Below are 25,433 nucleotides of genomic sequence, written 5' to 3'. Positions count from 1 at the left end.
GTTTTTTGTGTGTGTGTTGCTACTTCAAGTACGTATTTTGTAGTGTGAGATCAAAGCTTTAGCCTAGCAAATCAGAAACTAGTCATGCAGATGAACTAATGCTGATGCTTGTTACTAAGGGAATGTTAAAACTTCAGCCTAGTGAGTCAGAAACAAGTTACGGATGAATTAAAGCTGAAGTTTGTGGCTGAGGAATGTTGTTGAAAAACTGCAATTTGTTTATTTTATGTAATGTTTTATCTCCAAGGCTTTAGTTAATTACCATATATAATGGTGAGACTAGCGAATTGGAGGTTAAGACTGATAGATGGTGTATCCCCACCACAATGTGGGTCCTACATCAACAGTCACCTCCAAATCCAAGGATACATTTTATAATCCCACGTTGTAGCTTATACCCTCGGATCCTTCTTTTAAAAAATGTGCAGCGTATGTTAAAAAAAATTCATGTTAATGTGTTTTGATTTATGGCTTAAATATTTTACGGTTATAATATATATATATTTATGAATATATGTATGTGTATTTGTGTTTTATTCGTTATGTAATAAATCGTTACGCAACAACTACAAATATATGTGTATGTGTGTATATATAAGTAGCTAGGAGATGCACCATTTTAAAATTGTCCTAGTAACAACGGCGACATCTTGTCCGAGTTAGCCTTCGACCAAGCTCCAACACACAAGTTTAGCTGCTTTGCATCACAAAAACAGGATCGAATTGATGATAACACTGCAGTTGATACTAAACAATTAAGTAAAATATATCCCATCAAATACGGACTTTCAACTGCTTTTCTTTGTCTAGAGAAAGTTTCTAGACATACTTGTTTTAAGTATTTTGTCGAGAAACTGAAAATGCAGTTGCTGTCTAATATTTAGTTTTACTTTTATATTTTAAAAGAACGTTTTACAGATTGTAGAGTTACATGAACCTCAGGTACAATATACTGCAGGAAGTTTTAATGGTTTTGTTGCTATATTACTAGTGTTATTTACACATTACCAGAAAGTATCAGATGTTTTAACACATTTACAATAATATCAATACGTCAGTAGATGTTCAAACACTGTAAAAATATTAATATAAAGTTAAATATCTAACTAATCGCTTCGTCGCCTTATATTTCTAAATATGTAAAGCTTGTAATAAACACACACTCGGTATATCTCCACGAACTTAATATTTTCCTTTTGATATTTACAAAGTGCAATTTCAAAATGTCTGGACTACTCAAAGCCACTTCGTAAAATAAAGTAAGGAAAAAAGATGCCGCCCAGCGGGAAAGACGGGTATCATTTAAGGAAAGGTAAATTCATGTTGAACAAAGTGATTCTAAGGACGAATAGTTCCAAAATGTACCGTTAGGAGTGTATAGTTCCAAGGTTTGTTGCTAGGGGTGAAAACAGTTCCAAATCATACACTAGCGTGAATAGATCATTTAAGCGAAGAGGCGACACACGATGTTATGTGATTTGCGAGAGAGCCACAAGAAGACATCATTAATTGATCTGATGTTATGTAAAACCAAACACTGTTTCATCCTCTGTGCTTCTTAACGCATTACTTTTCTGCATCAGGTAAAATGTTCGCTTCATAAAATCCCTTCTTTATTCACTATTAAACAAAGTAATTTGAATACATAAATTTAGTATTATGTATTACATATTGACTAATTATGTAACTACTTCATGATTGTCTATGTACTAGTTTAACTTATAACCTTCTCAGAGAACTATTTCTTATTTCATCATAAAGCCTCAAACTTGAAGGCATCAATACTTAGTGAGCCACTTGGAAAATAAATTATCTGGCACCAGAGGGCTTGTTGCTAGGAGACGGTTTGCACCATATGAAAACGTCATCAATATTTTGTTCTGATCGATGGACTTCGTCTGGCACCAGAGGGCGTATTGCTATGATAGAGGCGACGTTATATGATTACGTCATTAACGTTACAGTTTTTCATTTCAGTATGCTAGTATTTGAGTGATATTGTTATTTTCGGACTGTATTTTACATATGTATAGCGCAACAATATGAAAGTTTTTGACAAAACATTTCATATTTGCATATAATGTTATTAGATTTATATTTTCTCTTTTATAATTAATATATTGTAATAATTTTCTTATGTTCGCTTTGAAAGTAACGTAAACTGAATTCTCCAAATGATTTATATAAAACATTAAACGCGTGTTCATGGAGTTCCATTTTTGTTTCTCAACACTTGTTGGGTACATAATTCGAAACAGTAGATTCTATTTTCACTGAATAGTGAATAAAAGATCTGAACAACCTGCATACTCAGTATTATCAAAGACGTTATATATCTACTTATATAAAACTCCAATATATTATCGTTAGCATATGTTAGTTAAATCACAGACATAACGAGACAGAAACATAATATTAACAAAACGTCACGTTCCATGTAATTAGTAGATATAAATTGAAATAAATAACACGGTATTACCTTTAAGCGTCCATCTGTTTCAATATAACGGCATGCAATGATTTATTCTTTTACTAATAAATAAAGGGCGCACGTGGTTCCACTAAATAGAGTAGCTCAAGTGGTACTGATTGGTGACTTCAACTACATGATGGCCAATTCTTAGAATTACATATGTAGTTTTTGGATTCTAAGTGAGAGCTCACAGTCTGCTGGTACGTCACGTTATTACAAAAAGCTTTTCGACTTTGGCAGATTTTGAGGAATATATACATTTTATTATTCAGTTTAGTAGAATTCTAATCTTGATAACAACTTCCTGTGAAAGTGTTAGAAACATTATCAGTGTATATAAACTGCAGTCAAGTTAGAATCTCTCTGAATCTATTCGAAACAACAAAATAAGATCTGTTTGTGACAGTTCTTGGAATTGTGAAGAATTCGATTAGCGTAAATATTATTTTAGGTTTTGAATGAATATACTTCATAAATGTGAACGGAAAGAAATAATTAGTACTGCTAATTTATTTTTAACATTAAAGAATATTTATATCTATAACAGATACGGTCAATAAAACTCATATAATTTAACTGTATTTCTACAGATTATGATCCATTAGCTGTGACGGTTGGACTTCCAACTGAAGAATTTAACAGTTAAACGGACTGTATGATTTATAATCTGGAGCCCTTAAGCCTACAAAAATAAGCTGATTCGTACTGGTTATATAATAATTGTTGATATATGATTATTACATTTTTTCTTTTACAATGAGGGACAAGTAACATACTGTCTTACAGTCCACTTATGTATGCAATGTGCGGTATGTGTTAAAGACTTAAAAATAGTATCTAAAAATTTAGAAGCTCTAATTAACATGAGTTGTTTTAATATATTTTACAAAACTATTCTGATGTATGTTTAATGCGTTACTCAGTATTATTATTTATACATAATTAAATGAACGCATACACTTGTCAATATTTTTTTTATTTCTTTTTTAGGCACCAGTACAGAGAACAGGCGATTCAAATATTATTAAAATAGCAAATAAGAGAGTAAACTGAAGTATATTTTTATTTTTACCATATATAATGTATCATTTAAGCAATAATTATACGGGTAGTCTCTCATGAATATTCTAAATTCACACAATCAAAACATTCAAATACATTGGATGAGACCATATCACGTCTAATACAGTCAGAGTAAGAGTGTGTATGTTTTATAAGTATTTAGATAAACCTATTAACATCTGTTTACAGAATAAGGATATGTTTTCATTAGGTATGATTCTATCCACAGCAGAAATATATATATAATAAACATAATAAGAAGGATAAACCATTACACGAAACATTTAAAACTGAAGTAATTACATTAGAACTGTCTTTAGGTAGCGGCAAGCATAAGTTAATTAATATTAATAATAATCGACTAAAACAAACGATTGACTATAGCTTTAGCACTGCTCAGAAATAATCTTAAGTCCGTTGGTAATCAACGAAGACTGCTGCTTTATGATTTAAAAGAGATTAGAGAGCCTCGGTAGGCTCAGCAGATAGCCAGTTGCGGCTTTGTTATAAGAAAAAAAAACACACATAGAATATTTTACAAATCGGAACTACAATACGTTATCAAGTTCTCCAATGATGTTTATGCTGTGGAAAAAAAATACTTCGTGAAGAAGGAATGGATGAAAAACAAAAAAATATATCGTAAAATGGAAAAGATATCTTGATATATTTCATAGCTGGATCTTTCAAACATATCTGAATTACCTGTCATCATAAAATAGTAAACATTACTCTATCACTCATTGTTTGGTATTTTTCAACTGTATAAGACGCTACCTAGTAATAGTTCAATGACAGTAATTTCACAAAATATGTCATTCGTCTTCCGAGACCTTTAAACCTTGAAAAGTGACCTTGGCTAATCTATAGTATCCGCGTATTCACCAGGTCATCACAAAGAGTCTAATGTTTTAATAAGAATCTTACACCAAATAATACATTCATTTCTTAAACCCGACAATGAACCTATATTTACCTATGAGTCATTCACCAGAGAAGTAAGTGTGAAAGTTAATGACTGAGTCTCTATATTACTTGATCCTGTATTATTGGTGCTACTTAAATTTGACTTTGATCTTGAGACATCAGAGCCGCCTATAGCTCCATATACTGTTAACATACAAGATGGATTTTATTCATTCTATGCTTACTCAATTATTGTGGAACCTAGAAACGCTAGTGACGCATGTTAAGAACCGGTTGAGTCGGGATGGGAATCCCACCACTAAAACACTTACAAACCCTAGTTACAGACCTATTTCTAAGCAAAAGTTTCAGGCTATTGAGACCGATATAAAAGACGACATGAGTCAACGTATATTATTTTAACAATGGAGAGTCGTAATAACATTTCATTTACATCGTACGTGACATCATCAGAGTACCTTACTATTATCATCAAGTCGTTGATGATGCGTATTACGGTTACCAAGTGGGAAACAATTTACCTTCATTTGCTGGTCGCCCATGGCGACATGGTCACGAGCTGAGAGATGTGTTAGTTAACCTGTATCGTTCAGCTAATAATGGTAAATAAATCTTTATTAACCCAGGAAAAAAATAGCATTATTATCGGCGACTGCAAAGGAGGGTCGTTGAAAAGTTCCGTTTTTACATATTTCTGAAAATTAATTAATATTTATATTATAATTTGTAGTCATTTGAGTTAAATAACACAATACTTACTAGATATAGTAAGTTTGGTAAATGAAAGTAAGACAGTGAAAGTTTTAATTTAGAGTTCAGTGGTTTAAATATGACTACTACGTTAAAATAGACTTAGTATGTAGAATGGTATTTTAGACTTAAGTATATTTTAACTTACTGGTGAATCGTAAAACAGGATAGATACATTGTTTTATCAAATAAATACAATCTAAACATTAGTTTATTGTTTTTTGGTGTTTTAAATTTTTTATTGTATAACTTATAGATATAGATAGATTATAAATCAGGCTATATATATTTTATTAATGTTACGTAAATTGTTAGTTCTATTAAACAAAGTTCTGTTTATAAGTTTTAAACAATTAAAAATAACCTTTAGTGTGAAACAAGGTAGTAATAAAAAATAGTGCTATTAGTTCTTAAGCGTTAGGATTAACAGTAATAGTGCTAACAATAACCTACTTGTATTTGGTATTAAGTATTTTCAGGTTATAAGTAAAAATGTAATGTTTAAGACTAGTGCAGGAGTTAAGCATTCACAGCTTGTTAGATGTAATTGATGCAATGAGTAGATTTTATTGGGGAAATCATGTGAATGGCATGCACTTTTAAGGAAGCTAATGTAATTAAGGAAGTAATGAAGATATACAATTTTAATGTAGAGTTTGTATTTTAGATGAAAAGTTAGAGACTATCATAATTAATGTAGAGACAATGGATAAAAAGAAACGTAGACAGTGGAAAATGGGTGCAGGATTTCAGGAGGAGCTTATGTTTTAACATCCAATGGATACATCAGATAACAATAACTTTCAGGAAGCTAGAGAGAGCACTGTTAGAATAAAAGGTAGTGAATTTAGTTATAATGAGTCTAGTGTGTTAAATAATAAATTTCAACCCTTGGCTTCTGCAGATAAGGAAATGAAAACAAAAGGAATAGAGAAAGATGTGAATGATAAGTGTTACAGTTATAAATAATTACTTGATACATGTTAACAGAATAGTCTGTGAGACAAATAGTGATAAACTAACCAGACTATGCTACCAAGGTGCACATGTGGGTGATATAACTGAGATAAAAAATATAGGCTAGCACAGATGCAATTTTTGTGGTACACGTAGAGTTTAATGATGTTGGGAAAGATATATTAGAAGATTTAGTTAATAAATACAAATGGTTGATAAAGCCATTAAAAGAAAAAAAAAAGTCATGATTAATTCTCTCAGGGTTACTATCCAGAAGTAACTTTGGAGAATAAGTTACAAGTAGGTCACTAGGGCTAAGTCCTAATCTAAGGTTAGTGTGTAAGGATAAGCAGAGAACTTGGTTGAGGTTGTGGGATCGATTCAGTGGAAGAAAGAAGCCTTTAGGAATGGATTTACATTTAATTAGGATATGGACTAGCATGTTTGCTAAGGTCATTAACTCAGCTGTAAGGAGCGTTTTAAATCAGGACTATACAGTAGTGAGGACCAGAATAATCTAAATGCAAAAAGAATAAGAGGCAGAGAAAAGTTTAGTGTACGAAATAAGTATAGAAGTATTTATAATTGTAGGCTTAATTTTGTTATTGCAATGCTAGAAATATGATAAATAAAACAGATGATTTTAGAGCATCAGCAGAAATGGAGGATTTTGATGTAATGAGAATAACTGATACATGACTAAATGTTGACGATTTTGATGACAAAAGTTTCTTTGAAATACAAGTTACAGTAGTCCACATCTTGAACAACTGATACATGGAAATGAGATCAAACGAATTTATTGAATTAATTCTGAAGTCATTAAAAAAACATTGGGAAGATAAAGAAACGATAAGACTCCTGGGCCGGATGACATTTTCCCAAGGATTTTGAAAGAAGTTCAATATTGAATACATGAGCCACTTTCTACTATTTTTGTCAGTTCTTGAATAGTTGGCAGCTACCAGAGGATTGGAAGTTAGCTAATGTAACTCCTCTTTTCAAGGAAATGATAAAATTTTCCCAGTAATTATAAAACCATTAGCCTTACATCAATTGTAGGGCAAAAGTTTCAAAGTCTGAAAAAGATGCTTTGCAAAGTCATTTAATAAAGTGTATAATTTTATTGGATAGTCCATATTGTTTCACTAAGGAAATGTCTTGTCTTATAAATTTTTTGATATTCTTTAAAATGCTTACTGCATATCTAGGTGTGAGTACGGAGGTAGATTTGGTGTATCTGGATTTTCAAAAAACATTTGAAAAAGTGCCATATAAAAGGCTTGTAAAAATATTATCTCTACAGGGGTTGGTTTGAAGTTTGCGTACAGCTACACGAAGCTAATCTGTGCTAGCTATCTCTAATTCAGCAGAGAAAGACCAGAGGAAAGCAACTAGTCATTACCACCCACCGCCAACTCTTGGAATACTCATTTACCAAAGAATAAAAACATTGTATCTATAGATGTGGGAGATAAGTTAGCAAATTGGACAGAAGAGTGACTGAATGGAAATATATAGAGTGTTGTCACAAACTGAGTTTAGTCAAACTGGATTAATGTCTCAAGTGAGGTTCCTCATAGCTCAGTCTTATGACCTTAGTTGTTTTCTATTTACATCCATGGCATAAAGGAATAGTCAATAAATCACTTATATTTGCAAAAAATATTAAGGTATTGGGTGTTACTGACTATGAAGAGGATGGTGCTGATTTACAAAAGGATTTAGACCATTTAGTGAGTTGAGCAAATACTGTATATGGCAGATGTGGTTTAAATATAATAAAAGTCAGCTAATGCATGTCGATTACTCTAATTTGAATTATAAATATAATTTGGATGGGAGTAGCCTTAACAGCGTAATGACAGAAAGAAATCTTGATGTTATGGTCGATCAGTCTCTAAAGCCAACCAAGCAGTGCACTGTTGTTAGCTGTAAGGAAAATAGGGTTTTAGAATGTAACTGCTGAAATACTGAATACAAGTTTAACGAGGTTACAATTTCATTGTACAGGTCACTGGTTAGGCCACATATCGATTTCTTACCTTAGGAAAGTTATTGTTGGAAAGGGTTCAGGGAAAGGTTACTAGAATGATGCCTGGGATGGAGAGGTTGTCATACGAGAAAAGGTTGATTTTTTCAAATTGTGTTTTGTTTAAAAAAAGCAGTTAAAGGGAGATCCGATTGAGGTGTTTGAGATTGAAAGGGAATTGATAGTGTTGATGCGTCATCTTTTTCATATTTAACAATGAGAATAGTAAGAATAGGGGACACAATATAAGTTTTCACATGGTAGGAGTCATCTTCAGCTAAGACAGTTGTATTTTTTGGAATGGACTGCGTTCAGATGTTTTCAACCCAGTAACTTTAAATGAGTTTAAGAAAAAGATTGATAAGTATATGAATGATAAAGACTGACTTTAAGGTCTTTTATGTTCGTTTTTAATTTAACATAGTTTAGTGTGTAGAATAACCGAAAGAACCAATAAAACTGGACTCGAGATGTCAAACAAATTGCTCCACTTGATAAGAAGAAGAAAAATAAAAATCAGTTTTTTAGAATCAATATAACCAAAAGACAAAGAACAATGACTCCAGATTTCTTTTGTCAAGCAATTATGCCTCTCGTACCATATAAAAACTCCTATCATGGTACAATATCTGATACAGGCTTATTTTCTCTCCCTCCCAAAGAAAAAACAACCACGATTGAGAAAAGTCAGTAAACATAATATAATTCTCTATCATCAGGTTTAAAAGACAAATATCTAGATCTAGTACAATAATATTATAATGTGAAGACAGAGAGAAATAAACTAGAGAGAACAGATAACTTTGTATTCCAGAATGACACACTATCCACAATGCGTGTATTGTACAGGATTATCTCGACCAAGAAGACGTTACAAGATTCTCAGGGCCAACAATTTCTTCAAATTGTAATCCCATTCAGAACTCTTGGATAGAGATAAGTCTGAAAATTTCTAACCACTATCCTAAATTAGTTACTGTAGCTGAGTTGGAGCACCTTCTAGTGATAAGTTGGAAAGAAATCGTGATGGATTATATCAATAAACTTAATCACATCCACACTGTCTTGCATAGGTAATTAGAATACGAGGAGGGCCAACCAAGAACCGAGTGCTTAATATGATCTGATATAAGTTTACAGACACCACTTATGATGTTATAGTTTGTCGTTAGATGTGCTTTTGTGAGGTTTTGTTACGACAGGTGAAATGCTACTGACTTACAAATCTTTCTACACGTGTCTGTTAAAATTGTATGCTTTTCTAATAAATCCTTCATGGTGTCTTTAGAATCTGTGTCTTTATAAATTATTCAACATGAGTAAATATTTAATATAAAATGCATTTCGCATTTTCACAGTGATAACTTTATTTGTTCCAACTTAAAGTATATGATCTTATTTGTTACAAAATATACTCCAAGGCCGTCTATATAGAAAGCGTAGCATATTCAATTACTTAAGGAAACTTATAAGCGTCTATTAATAATTCAAGCATCTATATGTATTGTTATAATATATGTTGATAATGATGCACTTAGTGGATCTTGGAAGAAAAACTTATACAATTTCAAATATTACAGTATCACATTTCTAACAATCAACACGAATGGTTCCTAATCGAACTTTAAAGTCTGATTTGGATGTTCAATTTTATGTACAAAGTTAGGAAATATTATTTAGTGCAACAGATTAACAGTCAACGAATTGATAATATACACTTTCATCATAAGCATGATCTATATGCTAGAGATTCACATTTTAACTTAGTGAAGCAGGGAAATTTATAAACTGATATACATCTCTGTAGTGCCTAACACAACACTATAAGTATTCTCACCCTATACTAAATTCCAATCCATTTTAAGAATTGGTCAATCTAGAAACAAAATAATTGATATGAAAGAAGTTATAAACAAAATAGAAATTTATTCATTACTTTCACGAGATTTATATATATAAGGTAGTTTGGTGGTGTGTTGCCCAGTGATCAACTACGTGACCTTACATAAAAAAAGCTTTAAATCTCCTAATTGTATCTTAGTCATACACCAAGTAGCCACTGGATGTGTACATTGCTTTCATGGCATTGCTTGTGGTAGACCAAATGACCAAATCATTGATATAAATTATTTTAAAATAAAAACAAAAACACAATATTTATGCTTTCTTTTATTCAAAATTATAAAATTGTGTTCAAACGATATTAACATAAATGTTAATTTAAGTTCTCTAATACATCAAATGTAGGAAATTCACAGAGAAAACATGATAATTGAAATCAACTTCCTCAACGAACCTCAGAACTTCAAATCAGTAAATTCATCGCGAGTTCTTTCTTAAGAATGCATCCAGACTCCTTCACCATCATTAACATGATACACGTATGATGAACCTGACCGAGATCATTGATATTTCATGCCCCATAGCTATGTTTTCTAAGTTTTTGAATCAGAAGATAAATATTTTCAGCACTAACTTCAAGTAACAGATTTATAAGTTTCTTGTTACTATCAGAGTCAGATTTGAATCAACTTGAGTTAATTGATTTAAATACGAATATACAAAACCAATCTGTACCATTCTGACTTATTAAAAGTAATAACAAATGGAAAATAAGTATCTACACTACAATGAGCAGTGAACGTTATCTGAGTCGTCACACACGACACTGATGACGTGAATGTGATGTTCCAGTAAATAAAGTCAATCAGATTTAAGTTGATTAGGCTTAGTTACCAACAGCCTACATTGTTTAATTTTCTTACTGTTAATTTAAGAAAAATGTTAAATTTTCTTTCGTGAGACATAGTTTACTATTTCATTAATCGTCCCCTCCCATCGTACAGTGGTAAATCTACGGATTTGCAACGCTAAATTCAGGGGTTCGATTCCTCTCGGTGGTCTCAGCAGAGAGTCCGATGTGGCTTTTCTGAAAGAAAACACACACACACACACATCCCATTAATCCCTGTAAAGAAGTGTATATTCTCCAGTTCATTAAAGTAATTACTATGATATAGCAACCACTTCCCAGTGGATATAGATGGCACTATTCTCGTAACAATTATACTTATAATGAACAGTTATAATAACCGAAAACAAAATCTTTGGGTTTAACACTTTAGCTGTATATCTGCTGGAGAACAAAATCTGTGAGTTTAACACTTCAGCTGTTTACCTGCTAAAGAGCAAAATCTTTGAGTTTAACTCTAGCTGTTTACCTGCTGAAGAACAAAATCTTTGAGTTTAACACTTTAGCTGTTTATCTGCTGGAGAAAAAAATCTTTGAGTTTAACTCTAGCTGTTTATCTGCTGAAAAACAAAATCTGTGAGTTTAACACTTTAGCTGTTTATCTGCTGGAGAACAAAATCTTTGAGTTTAACTCTAGCTGTTTATCTGCTGAAGAACAAAATCTTTGAGTTTAACACTTTAACTGTTTATCTGCTGGAGAACAAAATCTTTGGGTTTAACACTTTAGCTGTTTATCTGCTGGAGAACAAAATCTTTGAGTGTAACTCTAGCTGTTTATCTGCTGAAGAGCAAAATCTTTGAGTTTAACACTTTAGCTGTTTATGTGCTGAAGAACAAAATCTTTGAGTTTAACTTTTTAGCTGTTTATGTGCTGAAGAACAAAATCTTTGAGTTTAATTTACAATTTAATTCTGATGTTTTTTTACTTCGAGAAATTCGTTGTTTTTTTCTTAAATACTTAATGGTGGACAGTAAGGCTTTATGTTTAAATAAACACTAAAGTTGGGATACGCAAGAAAGGATTACTATTTGGAGACCCGAGCATAGCTTTAATTATTTTACTTTCAATATTCCTCTTGCAAATCCTGAGGAACAGCTGGTGTATATATGTCGATAATTTCTGAATCGAGTAAGTCTGTAACATGACACTAATTTGTCCATGTTATGTAACCGTAATTAAATCCTGTAATAAGCAGATACACTTTTTGTCACAAGCTTATTAAAGCGGGTCTAGAAAGCTGCTAACGTCAAAATATTATAGGTTTGTTTCGGTAGTAAACAGCCAGTATATCTCATGTTATTGTCTCCTTCCTCCATTCCGTTGTACTTCGTGGGATAATAGTGCTAAATTCAACCATCTTATGAAATGTCATTATTTAGAAACTGTATATGACGTTCTTTGAAAAGGATATTCTATTTATATTAGGATGGGTAACGTTGTTAATATTGTATTCAACATAAGAATTTAGTACCAATAAATGTATTTCTTAAGAATGTTTTTCAGCACACTGAATAACAATATTTTTTTCCATTCATAAACGAGAAAGAAAACCCCAAAACATGAGACTAGAATTTCACACGTCATATTATCTTTCTTTACTCTGATTATGAATGTCAACTGGTGTATTTTTTATGTTTATTAGTGATGTTAAAGTTGTCTGTATCAATAGACTCTTTTTTTTGCCAACGGATATTATAACGCCTCCACAGAAGAAAAAGCAAGCACAATTGGTTAGACAGGGATTTGAACCCACAACCCTCAGATTGTGAGTCAAGCATTCTAATCGCCAGGACTAGAAATAACAGACTTGCAGAAACTAACGAAACTCGTCCGTACGGACGATATAGTTGCTTTACATGAGATTATATCACCAACTTATAGACTTTCTCTAGTTCTATCTTTACTTTTCACGTAAAAGGCCAATTCACCTCTACATCAGAATGTATTATTCAGGTATTTACTTGACTATATGTAAACAACTCTACAGTGGGGAACTATGCGAATATTAGGTTTCAGATTACACGAAAATCTCCGACTTCAACGTTTCAACACTATCGACCACCCAATTCACAAACACTTCAACTTCCCGAATCACAACTCAGTTGTCGATACAAATGTGTTCAATATATTATACGCCCCCCCACAACAAGTTTGATCGCGAAAGCCTAGAACATAAATTTAAACTAATTATCTTTGGCCACCCGAAATTAAGGTATCACTTGACATCGTCTACACATTTATTCTTGACTATCATTATTATTAAATTGACATTTTATTATTTTACCTATGTATGTTTATTATTTTTCTGTTTCCTTCTAATTCCAAAATCCAAATACTATCACTTTAATACTTGTTTTCCGTTTTTAATCGTTTATATAACTAATTCAAGAATGTTCGGTCCGGCATGGCTGGTGGTTAAAGCGCTCGACTCGTAAACTGAGGGTCGCAGGTTCGAATCCCCGTCGCACCATACATGATCGCCTTTTCAGCCGTGGGGGCGTTATAATGTTACGATCAATCCCACTATTCGTTGGTAAAATAGTAGCCCACGAGTTGGCGGTGGGTGGTGATGACTATTTGCAGATTCCTAGTACAATAAATAAAACTGTAATTAATTAAAATATAATAAATGTGGTATATTAATATACAAGTATTGGAAACAAACGTATAACTTATTTGTTTACTTAAGCTTCTTAAAATATGAAAATGTATTAATTTGAAAAATATTTCAAACATTTATCTCTAAGATAATTTCGTTGATGACATAAGTAATAAGGAAGATAGAAATATTAAATAAAACACGACGCAGGGTTCTTTAAATTTGTATATAAATGTAGCAGGCCATGAGCTACTAAACATAAGTTGTTGTTTGTCATTAAGCACAAAGCTACACAAAGACTATCTTTGCTCCAACCCACCACGGGTATCAAAACCTAAATTCTAGCATTAGAAGTCCGTAGACATACCGCTGTTTCACTAGAGATTAGTACACATTGGTATATAATGTTATATTTGCGAAAGGATAAGTTCACTTTTGGCCAAAGCCTACATAAAAGTCTATCTTTCCTATAACCCACCACGGGTATCAAAACCTAATTTCTAGCATTAGAAGTCCATAGACCAGAGGTCAGTAAACATAGGTATATTATAGTATATTTGCGAAAGGATAAGTTCACTTTTAGCCAAAGCAAATAATGAAAGTAAAACTAGTGAAAACGCAACTGAATAAGTTTTTACATTTTTTGTTTTTGAATTTCGCGCAAAGCTTCCCGAGGGCTATCTGCGCTAGCCGTCCCTAATTTAGCAGTGTAAGACTAGAGGGAAGGCAGCTAGTCATCACCACCTACCGCCAACTCTTGGGCTACTCTTTTACTAACGAATAGTGGGATTGACTGTCACGTTATAACGCCCAAACGGCTGATAGGGCGAGCATGTTTGGTGTGTTGGGGATTCAAACACGCAACCCTGGGATTATGGGTCGAACGCCTTCACCACCTGGCCATAACGCGTCTGGTTTCCTTTGAAACAACGTTACTTTTGATGTGAAGTTTATATTACTAATGGACATCCACTCTTTTAATACGGTGTACTGTTGTCGTATATTACACTTTTTTCGGTAGAAAAAAGAAATTACTTCAGGAAACAAAAAATTGGTGCTTCAAAAATATGATTATACATTCTTGTATCTTAGAACTGAAATTACATAATTTCCTAATTTCAATAAATCATAGCGTTCGTATTAATCTAAAGTAAATGAACCATATTATTATTGTTAATCTTAAGTTATTATATTATTAATGTTAATCTAAAATTATTACATCATTAACATTAATATAAAGTTTTCATACCACAAACGTTAATCCAAACTTATCACACCATTAATGTTAATCAAAAATCATCATATCATTAATGTTAGTTTAAAGTTATCATATTATTAGCATTAATCTAAAGATATCATACCATTCATATTACATATCATTAAGAGTAATCTACAGTTATCATATTATGAATGTTAATTTAAGTTATCATACCATTCACTAATGTTAATGTAAAGTAATCATATCATTAACATTAATCTAAAGTTATCATACCATTAATGTTAACCTGAAGTTATCTTATCATTAACATTAATCATAAGGTATCATACCACTAATGTTAATCTAAAGTTATTATATCATAAACGTTAATCTAAAATTATCATGTCATTAATGTTAATCTAAAGTTATCATATCATTACCGTTAATCTAAAGTTATCATACCATTAATGTTAATCTAAAGATACCACATCATTGATGTTAATCTAAAGTTGTCATATCGTTAAAATTAATCTAAAGTTATCGTACCATTAATATTAATCTAAAGTTATCGTACCATTAATATTAATCTAAAGTTATCTCATCAGTAACATTGATTTAAAGTTATCTACCATTACTGTGAATTTAAAGTTATCATACCACTAATACTAAACTAAATATATCATGTGATTAATGTTTATCTAAAATTATCATATTATTAACATTAATCTAAATTTATGATACCATTAAGGTTAATGTAAAATTATCGTATAATTAATGTTAATCTCAAGTTATCACATCATTAAAGTTAACCTAAAGTTATCATATCATTAACATTAATATAAAGTTATCATACCACTAACATTAATCTAAAGTGACCAGTGTGTGTGTTTGTCTTATAGCAAAGCCACAAAGGGATATCTGCTCAGCCCACCGAGGGGAATCGAACCCCTGATTTTAACGTTGTAAATCCGTCTAAAGTGACCAACCCACCAAATTGTTCATCTTTCGTATTCTTGTTTCAGTCAGAATAAATATTCGCCTAATTTAACACTATCATAAGTTTAGACATATATCCTCTCTATGTGTTACTTGACAGTGCAAGGCATCAAGACTTAGTTGTAATAACAAGTAGTAGTTAAGAAAAATCAAAATTCCAGTGTAAGCAATGTTATAATTACCCTTTCCGCAAATCTTAAGTGCAGGGTGAAATAGGGATTACCGGTTAAAAATACATGAAATAAAAATCCTGTAACCCGAGCACTTTCAAAAGTGAACCTTTCTTTTTCAGGGACAAATTGAAAGTGGTGATGTAATCGAACGAGTGACATATATAGAGGGAGTTTAATGACATCATGAAAGTCATCCTGTTTTCCAGGAAATGTGTATTTCTGTATGTACTACTGTAATCGTCTCATTTCCGGTACAATGTAGTCGATGGCGAGAGTGTATGAGAAAAAGTGTTAGAGACATTTTAATTCAGAACATGAAGTCAATAATAGATGGCGTCCGAAAATGAATGTACCAAAAATAAAATTGAATAGCTTTATTGTTATTTGAGATAACAACAAAAATTGAATATAAAAACAAGTAGTAGGCTGGTAATTTTGAGTTTTAATAACTTCTACATGTCTTCAATCATTCGCTATAATTAATCTAATTCTGTGTACAAATTCCAAGAAAACATTTTACAATACGGCAGTAGGGATGGATAAGATAGCATCACGAATTCACTTCAAGGTTTTTATGTTTTTTATGAAAGACTTTGATTATTTTTGTTTTATTTTATTTTTAATAGCCCCAGAGATCAAAATCTAACGAGCAGGCCATTTGATAGGTTCTCCCCTACCAATCCAATGCTCTAGAAAACTTCAGTTTAAACAATTCGAGTAAAGTGGAGTGGTGTTCCACCCTGCTGGAAGGTGGTTCTTTGTAACAAGCAAGGAGTTTTTCAGAGTCATGGAGTTAAAAATGTAAATGCGAATTTCCAATAACAGTTCTTTCGTCAAATAAACAAGAATAAAACAAAACTTACTTGTCTTTATATTCAATTTGCGGTAGATTCATACACCCTGTAGATTACTATTATATGGCTATAGTATGTAGAATACTCAATACTTTGTACACTATACAAATGATGTCTTTATGGAGCCAAAACCTATATTACGTATGAAGCAAGAGAATAAAAAATTCAGTACACATAAAACATTAAATTTTATTAAACACGTCCATAGAATATACTAACTTTCAGTTAGGGGTGGAAACGTCACAAAACAATTAATAAATTACATTTTATAAATGTAAAATGGTGTAAGGGTTAAATGTGCTAAAACGAGTACAAACAATAATATAGAAATAATATAGCTATACGATCATCCCTATATGACTTTTAATGTTAAAATTTAATGTTACATTGCAAAATGAATACTTACTTCAATATTATTACAGTTGTAAGTTAGATATATTCCTGTTGGTATGTTGTTACAGATTTACCGTTAAACGTTTATTTTAGTACCTACGTTTGTTTCAGTTTGATGCATGTGGTGTATATTGTTGATTATGTACTGCACAAATTCTGCCTGTTATCTAAATCTATAGTCGATTCTCGATAGCAATAATCACCAATATGTGGTTTACGTTTTTTTTCAAGTATTGTTGAACGTTTGAGAATTTCGCGTGATTGATATATTAAACCAACACGCCGAAAACCAGTTATTATTACTGGTTAGCTACAGTTAGTGTACTACAAACCTCGGAAGCTATACTTGTGATTAACGCTATTAATCGGAAAGGTACAGAATTGGACCAGGACCGTTTATAGATTTCGAACAATACAAACTATTCAACTTCAGATAATTAACTTCGGACATTAGTATTACTACAGGGTCATTAAGTATCTTCGTCGGTAAAAGTCGGCTTACAAGTGGTGTGAGGCAAACCACGCTAGCTAGCTTAAGCGAGGTGTGTAACATTATAACTCAAAATTAATATTCTCGTCATGGACCTGAATCGTCGATAAAATATTCAGTTACAGACTGGATATAAGACCCAGTATTGTCTGTAAAACTCTTGTATATAAATCAATATTTGTATTAACCGTTATTATAAACTGTGTTGTTGTTTCTATATTAAAATATGTTTGTGTTAAGCAAAAAAATTGTGTGTATCAATTTTGTTAGCAAATATCATAAATTTGATACATATCGAAATTCAAATAATTAAAATTAAAATTAAAAATTTCGGCTCTTTGAAATTGTATTAATTAACGTCCGTAACACAATAAATCTGAGACTCTTCCAAGATAAATTATAACACGAAACATAATAAATCAAGGTTTCGTCCGGGATTAATTGAAATACGTAGCAAAGTAGTTTGCTTATCATAATACCATGGTCGGCTTCAATTTACTGTAACTGATAACCTAAAACATGTGTAAAAGGAAAACCAAGCTGAATAAAAAGATGTCTTGTTTCTTGTTGAAATAACCATTTTGTAGGCGTGAATTTTATAATTTAACGTTAGATATTAATATTAGAAGTTACGATGATCTATGTATATCTGTATTATCCCTATATTCTTGTTTATCTTCTTTTTGGTACTGCCATCCCGACATCATTTTACATTTACAATATGTTTGTATTAAGTTTTTAATTATAATGATTGACAGACTGATTTTTCGTGTTGTTCTAAGTGCATGCCTTACCCTGATCGGAAGCTATTATTATCTTTAATATTTATCTTAATTGCTGTAATATTTATTGTTGTGATGTTTGTTTGTTTTTGAATTTCGCGTAAAGCTACACCGAGAGCTATCTGCGCTAGCCGTCCATAATTTAGCAGTGTAAGGCTACAGGAGAGGCAGCTAGTCATCATCACCTACGGCCACCTCTTGTGCTACTCTTTTACCAACGAATAGTGTGATTAACTGTCACATTATAACGCCCCTACGGCTGAAAGGGAGAGCATGTTTGGTGTGACGGGGATTCGAACCCACAACCCTCAAATTACGAGTCGAGTGCCTTAACCACCTTGCTATGCTAGGCCGTATTTTTATGTTTGTTTGTTTTTGTTTGTTTTTTGGAATTTCGCACAAAGCTACTCGAGGGCTATCTGAGCTAGCCGTCCCTAATTTAGCAGTGTAAGACTAGAGGGGAGTATTTATGCAGACTTGCATAAATTGATTGCAACCAAATCCAGCATCAGTTACGAACAGCGAGATTATGAAATGAGTGTTAATTTCGCACCCACCCCCCTCTGCTTACTTTAATAACTCCCTACGGAACGACGTTAAAACCAAACCACGACCTTCTCACTGAGAAACCTAATCCAGCATCAGTTACGAACCTTATCGAAACATAACAGCGAATAAACGGGTTTGTGAGTTTCTTGGGGTCAAATGCCAGGCCACATTTTTATGTTATATTGTGCAAATAATTTACAATATTTATATTGTTAAGTGTTTCATGTTTTACAATGGTCAGGTGGTTAGGGCGCTCAACTCGTAATCTGAGCGTCGAGGGTTAGGATCCCCGTTGCTCCAAACATGCTCGTCCTTTCAGCTGTGGGGGCGTTATAATGTGACGGTCAGTCCCACTATTCATTGGTAAAAGAGTATTTCAAGAGTTAGCTGTGGGTAGTGATGACTAGCTGCCTTTCCTCTAGTCTTACAATGCTAAATTAGGGACGGCTAGCACAGATAGCTCTCGTGTATTTTTGCGCGAAATTCAAAACAAAACAAACTTTGAAGAATCTCTTTGGCTTACACAACAAAACTGAATAACTGAAAACACTATTTTATTTTTATGTGTGTTATCCTAATTTACATTTCGAAAATTCTGTCTAGTTTCATTGAAATCGCTGAATTATAGACTTAGTTTTCTTCGTGCGAGGGTCACATATAGGACTGGCCATCTCCAAGTGTGAATAATTTTCTAATGCAAAATTAAGTTATTTTCCTTTGCACCCGATAATTCTCTCAGATTGAGTCAAACTTCTTTGTATTGAATTTCTTTCATCCAATCAACAATAGTTTATGTTAAAAAATAGAAACGTGAAAGTTAAAACAGAAATTGCTAAGAAACTAGAAAGTGGTTTTTGGTTGTGTAACTTTTTCTAAAAACTGTGTATGAAAGGATATACAATTTAAACAAGGTTCCAGTCAGATAAAAAATTACGTCGAATTTGCTTTTAACGTTTCTGCCGCATTTTGAATGTTATGAACAGTTGTATCTCTTTGTCACCATAGCAACGCTGCACTGACAAAGACCGTTTACTTGCTGCTGGTGTGAAACTTGTTCTCTAGTAGTGTCTTGCCAACAGAAACATAGCATTATCTATTTATTATTTAGCAGGAGCCTGCCATTAAGGCACCAGACGCGCCATTATCAGTACCGCCTGGAATTTACATCTGAAAGAGTAATTGAACTTTTTCGAAACGTGAATTAACATCGTTGTTGACAGCTTCCATCTTCTGTTAAGCTCCAGCGGAGCCATAAAGGATGGTTCATTCGTGTAACTGGAGGGGATTCTCAACATTTCAGACTAGAATTTCAAGAGAGAAACAGCGAGATTATGAAATGAGTGTTAATTCCGCACCCACCCCCCTCTGATTACTTTAATAACTCCCTACGGAACGACGTTAAAACCAAACCACGACCTTCTCACTGAGAAACCTAATCCAGCATCAGTTACGAACCTTATCGAAACATAAAAGCAAATAAACGGGTTTGTGAGTTTCTTGGGGTCAGTGCAAGGCTACGCTATAGGTTATTTGAACTATGTACAGTCCGGGGAACTGACCCCGGATTTTAGATTGAACTTCTGCAATCTATCGCTGACTCAGTGGAGGGTGGGAGTAGTGTTTATTAGTTTGTTGTGAATTTCGCGCAACGCCGTCCGTAATTGAGCAGTGAAAGACTAGAGTGAATACAACTAGTCATCACTACCATCTACCAACTCTTGGACTACTCTTTTACCAATGGACATTGGGACTAACCGTCACATTATATCGCCCTCACGGCTGAAAGAGTGAGCATGTTTGGTGAGTCGGGAATTCTAGCCCGTGACCTGCATATGTCTAGCATCCCCTAGTCATCAAAGATGTAGACGGAACGTAAATGTTTCAGGTCGCCAATTGCCCTTCGTGCTTGTGTTTTGTGAGTTTAGCCATATCTATGAATAAACTGTAGAAATGTTCTAGAAAACCAGCCTCGTGTATGTGCGCGGTAGAATTTCACCTGAAAATTTATTTTCATTTAAACAAGTACCTTTGTATGAAGTACAGTTTCATACTTCAAGCAAGAGGTTAAAGTTGTTAGCCTGCAAGAATTATATATTAAGATAAAATACTACATTTGCTGTTCGTACTTTATTTGCAAATGTAATGAGCATGCGTGAAGGCCCACCTTGCAATTTGGAAAACATATGATTTGTTGTTCATGTCGTGATAGCTTGAATCTCAATGTAGCAGAGCTTAGTGCTAACCAGATAATTCACTTAATTTAGGTATCTATTTATTAAACTATAACTTAGACTCACTGCATTTGTTTCTTTATATTCGTTTTAATATTTTGTGAGCACTGTAACGTTAATGCTATCGTTTTAATATTTTGTGAGCACTGTAACGTTAATGCTGCATTTGTTTCTACAAATGTGTCATCGAAATAAACTACTTGTGACACACTTTGAATGCTTGTTTTGTACAGTACGATACTTAGGTATGGAGTGCAACAACAGCGTCTTTTATCGATTTCATAGCCTCGCATGTATGAGTGATAAGCTTCTCCTGTCGGCTTATACCCTCACTTAAGCTTAGGGATAATTACATCCTTTCTATACATGAATGTCAAAGAGGCTTAAAAACCTTAGAATATAATCGATGTCGAATATATTAAGTTTATTTGCGCTACTAAGGGGCAAACGTAATTTCTTACCGTTAGTTGTGCACAAGAGAGTATATTTTCTCGGTCGCTTATGATTTATATGGATTTCTGTACTCAATTAATAAATTGAAGAACTGGGTTATATATTAAAGTCTTCATGAGCTAAAGTTAATGTTAAAAGGTAGAGTCTGTTCAATATTACTGAGAACCAGTATCCTAGGTCAGACGATAATGTTTTCCAATATTCGTAGATTAGTTACGCATATTGGTAATCATCGCCATTCGACTTCGAAAATCAATTCACTTTAATGTAAATCGTGCCTGAACAAATATATATATATACGTACCAGTTGAAACGAACGGTTTCGTTCTAGGTTATATAATTTGGATTTGTAACATCGTGTAAGAAAAACATACTGATTTTACAACTAGTTGATACCTGAAAACAAACTACTTTGAGAATTTGCTTTCCAAGTACGTGTTAGGAGCCTATTTCCAAGATGGCTAGATCTTTGCTCTTAAAACATTCTTTCTAAAAATTAAATTCACTAGAAGACGTTTATGAATTGCACTTTTTATTTTTTTCGAAGATATAAAGTTCAAATTTCTTTCCTTTGGTACTTTAAATAGTACTATTATATATATGTGTGTGTACGAAGTATCTGAAAATATTTTAACAAACTTACTAACATTTAGTTTCAAATGTGTTGACACTCTTGTCGGTACGCGCTGTCATAATATTCCGTAAATGTTACCTCTTTTTGTTTAATATCAGCCACTGTATCAGAGATTCAAGGCTTGGCCAAGTGGTTAAGGCACTCGACTCGTAATCCGAGAGTCGCGGGTTTGAATCTCTGTCACACCAAACATCCTTGCCCTTTCAGCCTTGAGAGCGTTATAATGTGACGGTCAATCCCACTATTCGTTGGTAAAAGAGTAGCTCAAGAGTTGGTGGTGGGTGGTGATGACTAGCTGCCTTCCCTCTAGTCTTACACTGCTAAATTAGGGACGGCTAGCACAGATAGCCCTCGAGTAGCTTTGTGCGAAATTCCAAAACAAACAAACAAACAAACAAAAATTCGAACATAATTCTTCTCAAATTTTTAATCAAGCAAAATACTGAAAGGAGATTACAAACCACGCACAAAAAGTGTTTTGATGAAATACTAGAAATATAATAATCATTCTCTACGCATATATTGTTACTAGCTTATTTTGTAATTTTAGAAAAATACATTCATAAAAGATTTCTGAAAATATAATTTTCAGAATTAAAAAAGCTAACTATTTATATATAATGAGGGAATGTGACAAAAATACCGAATACTTATCATAATTTTTACTGGTGTCACAAACTTACTCAAATGGCTGAGTCCACCGATGGGAACCAAACCCCTGATTTTAGCGTTGTAAATTCGTAGACTTAGCGGTGTACCAGCGGAGGACTACTACATAAGCCAGTGCACTCCTTACTTTTGGTGTCTATGTGCATATATATTTCTTAACCTTCAGAAAGTTAACGTCTTTATGTTTTTTTCTTTCTACTGAATTTTACGACCATTATTTTTGTTTATGGAAAAACTTTCCACATTGTAAAATGTATATTAATTTTAAAAACGTCAATAATATAATGTGTTAAGCTTCATTTTTAATTTAAACTTTATTTCAAACGAATACCTCCAGGCAAGAAGAAAACTTTTATTAACCCTTTGTTCGATTTGTCTACCACTCCATGCGTAAACATTCGCGAAATTTGCGGCGGGCCAGTTGAATCTTACGCACCAAATGCTTGCATCACGAGGTGTCAATCGTAATCATCTACGCTAACATCATTAGATGCCAACAGCAATCGCCTACGCTAACATCATGTGATAACAATAGCAGTTGTAGGGTTAAAAGCTGAGAGGATAGAGCTATAATTTAATTTTGTTATACCAACCCTCTCGAGTACTAAGGCTATTTTGAGGAGAGTTTGTTCAACATGTTAAGAACAGCATTTTTAATTGATTTATAGCATGCTCTCCATTTTTAATTGAGTGTGTTTGTTTACATTGTAACAGTGTCCTAATTTATGAATAGGGTATTTTTTACTTATTAGAAAACTATACTAAAATTTTTTGCTCTTATGTTTAAAAAGACTTTAATTAACATTTCTGTTTGTTTGTTTGTTTGTTTTGAATTTCAAAACAAGCTACTCGAGGACTATCTGCGCTAGCACTCCCTAATTTTGCAGTGTAAGACTAGAGGGAAGGCAGCTAGTCATCATCACCCACCGCCAACTCTTGGGCTAGTCTTTTACCAACTAATAGTGGGATTGACTGTAACATTATAACGCCGCCACGGCTGAAAGGGTATTAATATTTCTATAACACGTTTTATTTTTTTAATTGGTTGCATTTGTTTACATATTCACAGTGTTTCGTTTTTTGAATTTTATGGAAAGTATGTTTCCTTATAGAACTACGCTAAATACGTTTGCTCATACATTTAAGGAAATATATTTAGTAATTTTTTTTACCTGCTTTCCTTTTTCCACTGGATAATCTTGCACCCATTTTAGCAGTTTTCAATTTTATAAAGTCGATGTGTACGTTTTTTAATTTTTTAACAACTTTTCACTTAAGCATTTAAGTCTTGAATATTTTAAGTAATCGACCAATCATAACTCTAGATTTTGCTTTCATTAGATATTAAATATAGCATGTTCTAACGTAAAGTTCAGACTAACCTCTCTGAAATAAATTTCAAAGGTTTGAAACAACTGCAATAATATTATATGCTTATACATACACCTAATGTTTCTCAATTTCAAAACTTTCAAATCTAACGGATAAGTGCTATGTACCCTAATCGAATGTTCGATATAAACGTTTCGAATGTATACTGTATTGATTCCACCGAAGTTACAATCGCTTTAGGCGATTTAAAAATCACTGTTTGATAAATCTGCCTCGTCAGACCAGACTCAATATAATTTACTTCGATTTAATTAAACAGTCACTGTATTGATCGAGGCAAAATTTATATTATACTTTTTACAACTTATTTTCTTACAGATGTGAGATGTAATCTGTCTCTATTCTTGTTTTAAAATTCTAAGCTAGCTGGTGACAACTGGGAGCCAGTGGTCGAGCTTTTCAGTTAAGTCGTGCACGTTGTCTCATAGTTGTTCAAAAAGATTAATATCTGAACGATAGTTCGTCCTTCCATGTTTCTGATGCTCTTAGTTTAAGATTAAGCATGAAGTCCTTGCCCTTAGTAATAGAACGGTTTGATTTCCTTAGAGTAACACATTCACCTGAGAAACAAAATATTCTGTCATGACCTCTAAAACATGTTCAGTTAATCCATCTCGATGCCTGTAGGAAGTCAGATAATCATACATTTCATGGGCTCAGTGCAAAACATACAACACATACCAATTTTCTACAGTTGCTTTTGAAAGTAGCTTCGTTTATGCCACAGAATTCGCAACTACAGTAAGTAGAATGGGTCTGCGTTTCCTTGGGATATGCTCATTTGATTAATACTGAAAAAGATTACAATAAATAGAATGGTTTTTGTTTGTTTGTTTGTTTAGAATTAAGCACAAAGCTACATAACGGGCTATCTGTGCTCTGTACATCACTGGTATTAAAGCCCGGTTTTTAGTGGTGTGAGTACACAGATATACCACTGTGCCACTGGGAACCAATAAAATTGGAATGCTTTTCCTCGGGGTATGCACATTCCATCCTCTCAGACTATTGACATTTAAGAAAAGCACACTCGCAGACTTTATACGAAAAGTATATTGTGATGTCA

The 25,433-nt window shown here is 32.9% G+C and overlaps 1 protein-coding gene across 2 annotated transcripts in view; it reads right to left on the bottom strand.

The window, feature by feature from the left end:
- LOC143243959 (metabotropic glutamate receptor-like) overlaps positions 1 to 2,634 on the bottom strand; it is a 133,615-nt gene extending 130,981 nt beyond the window's left edge. For both annotated transcript variants that reach the window (XM_076487837.1, XM_076487833.1), the window contains exon 1: positions 2,480 to 2,634. The gene's annotated coding sequence lies outside the window, so the exon portion shown is untranslated. The remainder of the gene's footprint in view (positions 1 to 2,479) is intronic.
- Positions 2,635 to 25,433: the final 22,799 nt, after the last annotated feature.

Source organism: Tachypleus tridentatus, chromosome 2 (assembly GCF_004210375.1).
Source record: "Tachypleus tridentatus isolate NWPU-2018 chromosome 2, ASM421037v1, whole genome shotgun sequence".
Classification (NCBI taxonomy): domain Eukaryota; kingdom Metazoa; phylum Arthropoda; class Merostomata; order Xiphosura; family Limulidae; genus Tachypleus; species Tachypleus tridentatus.
Note: the sequence above shows the minus strand (reverse complement) of the source record. Positions and strands in the feature narration are given on the sequence as shown.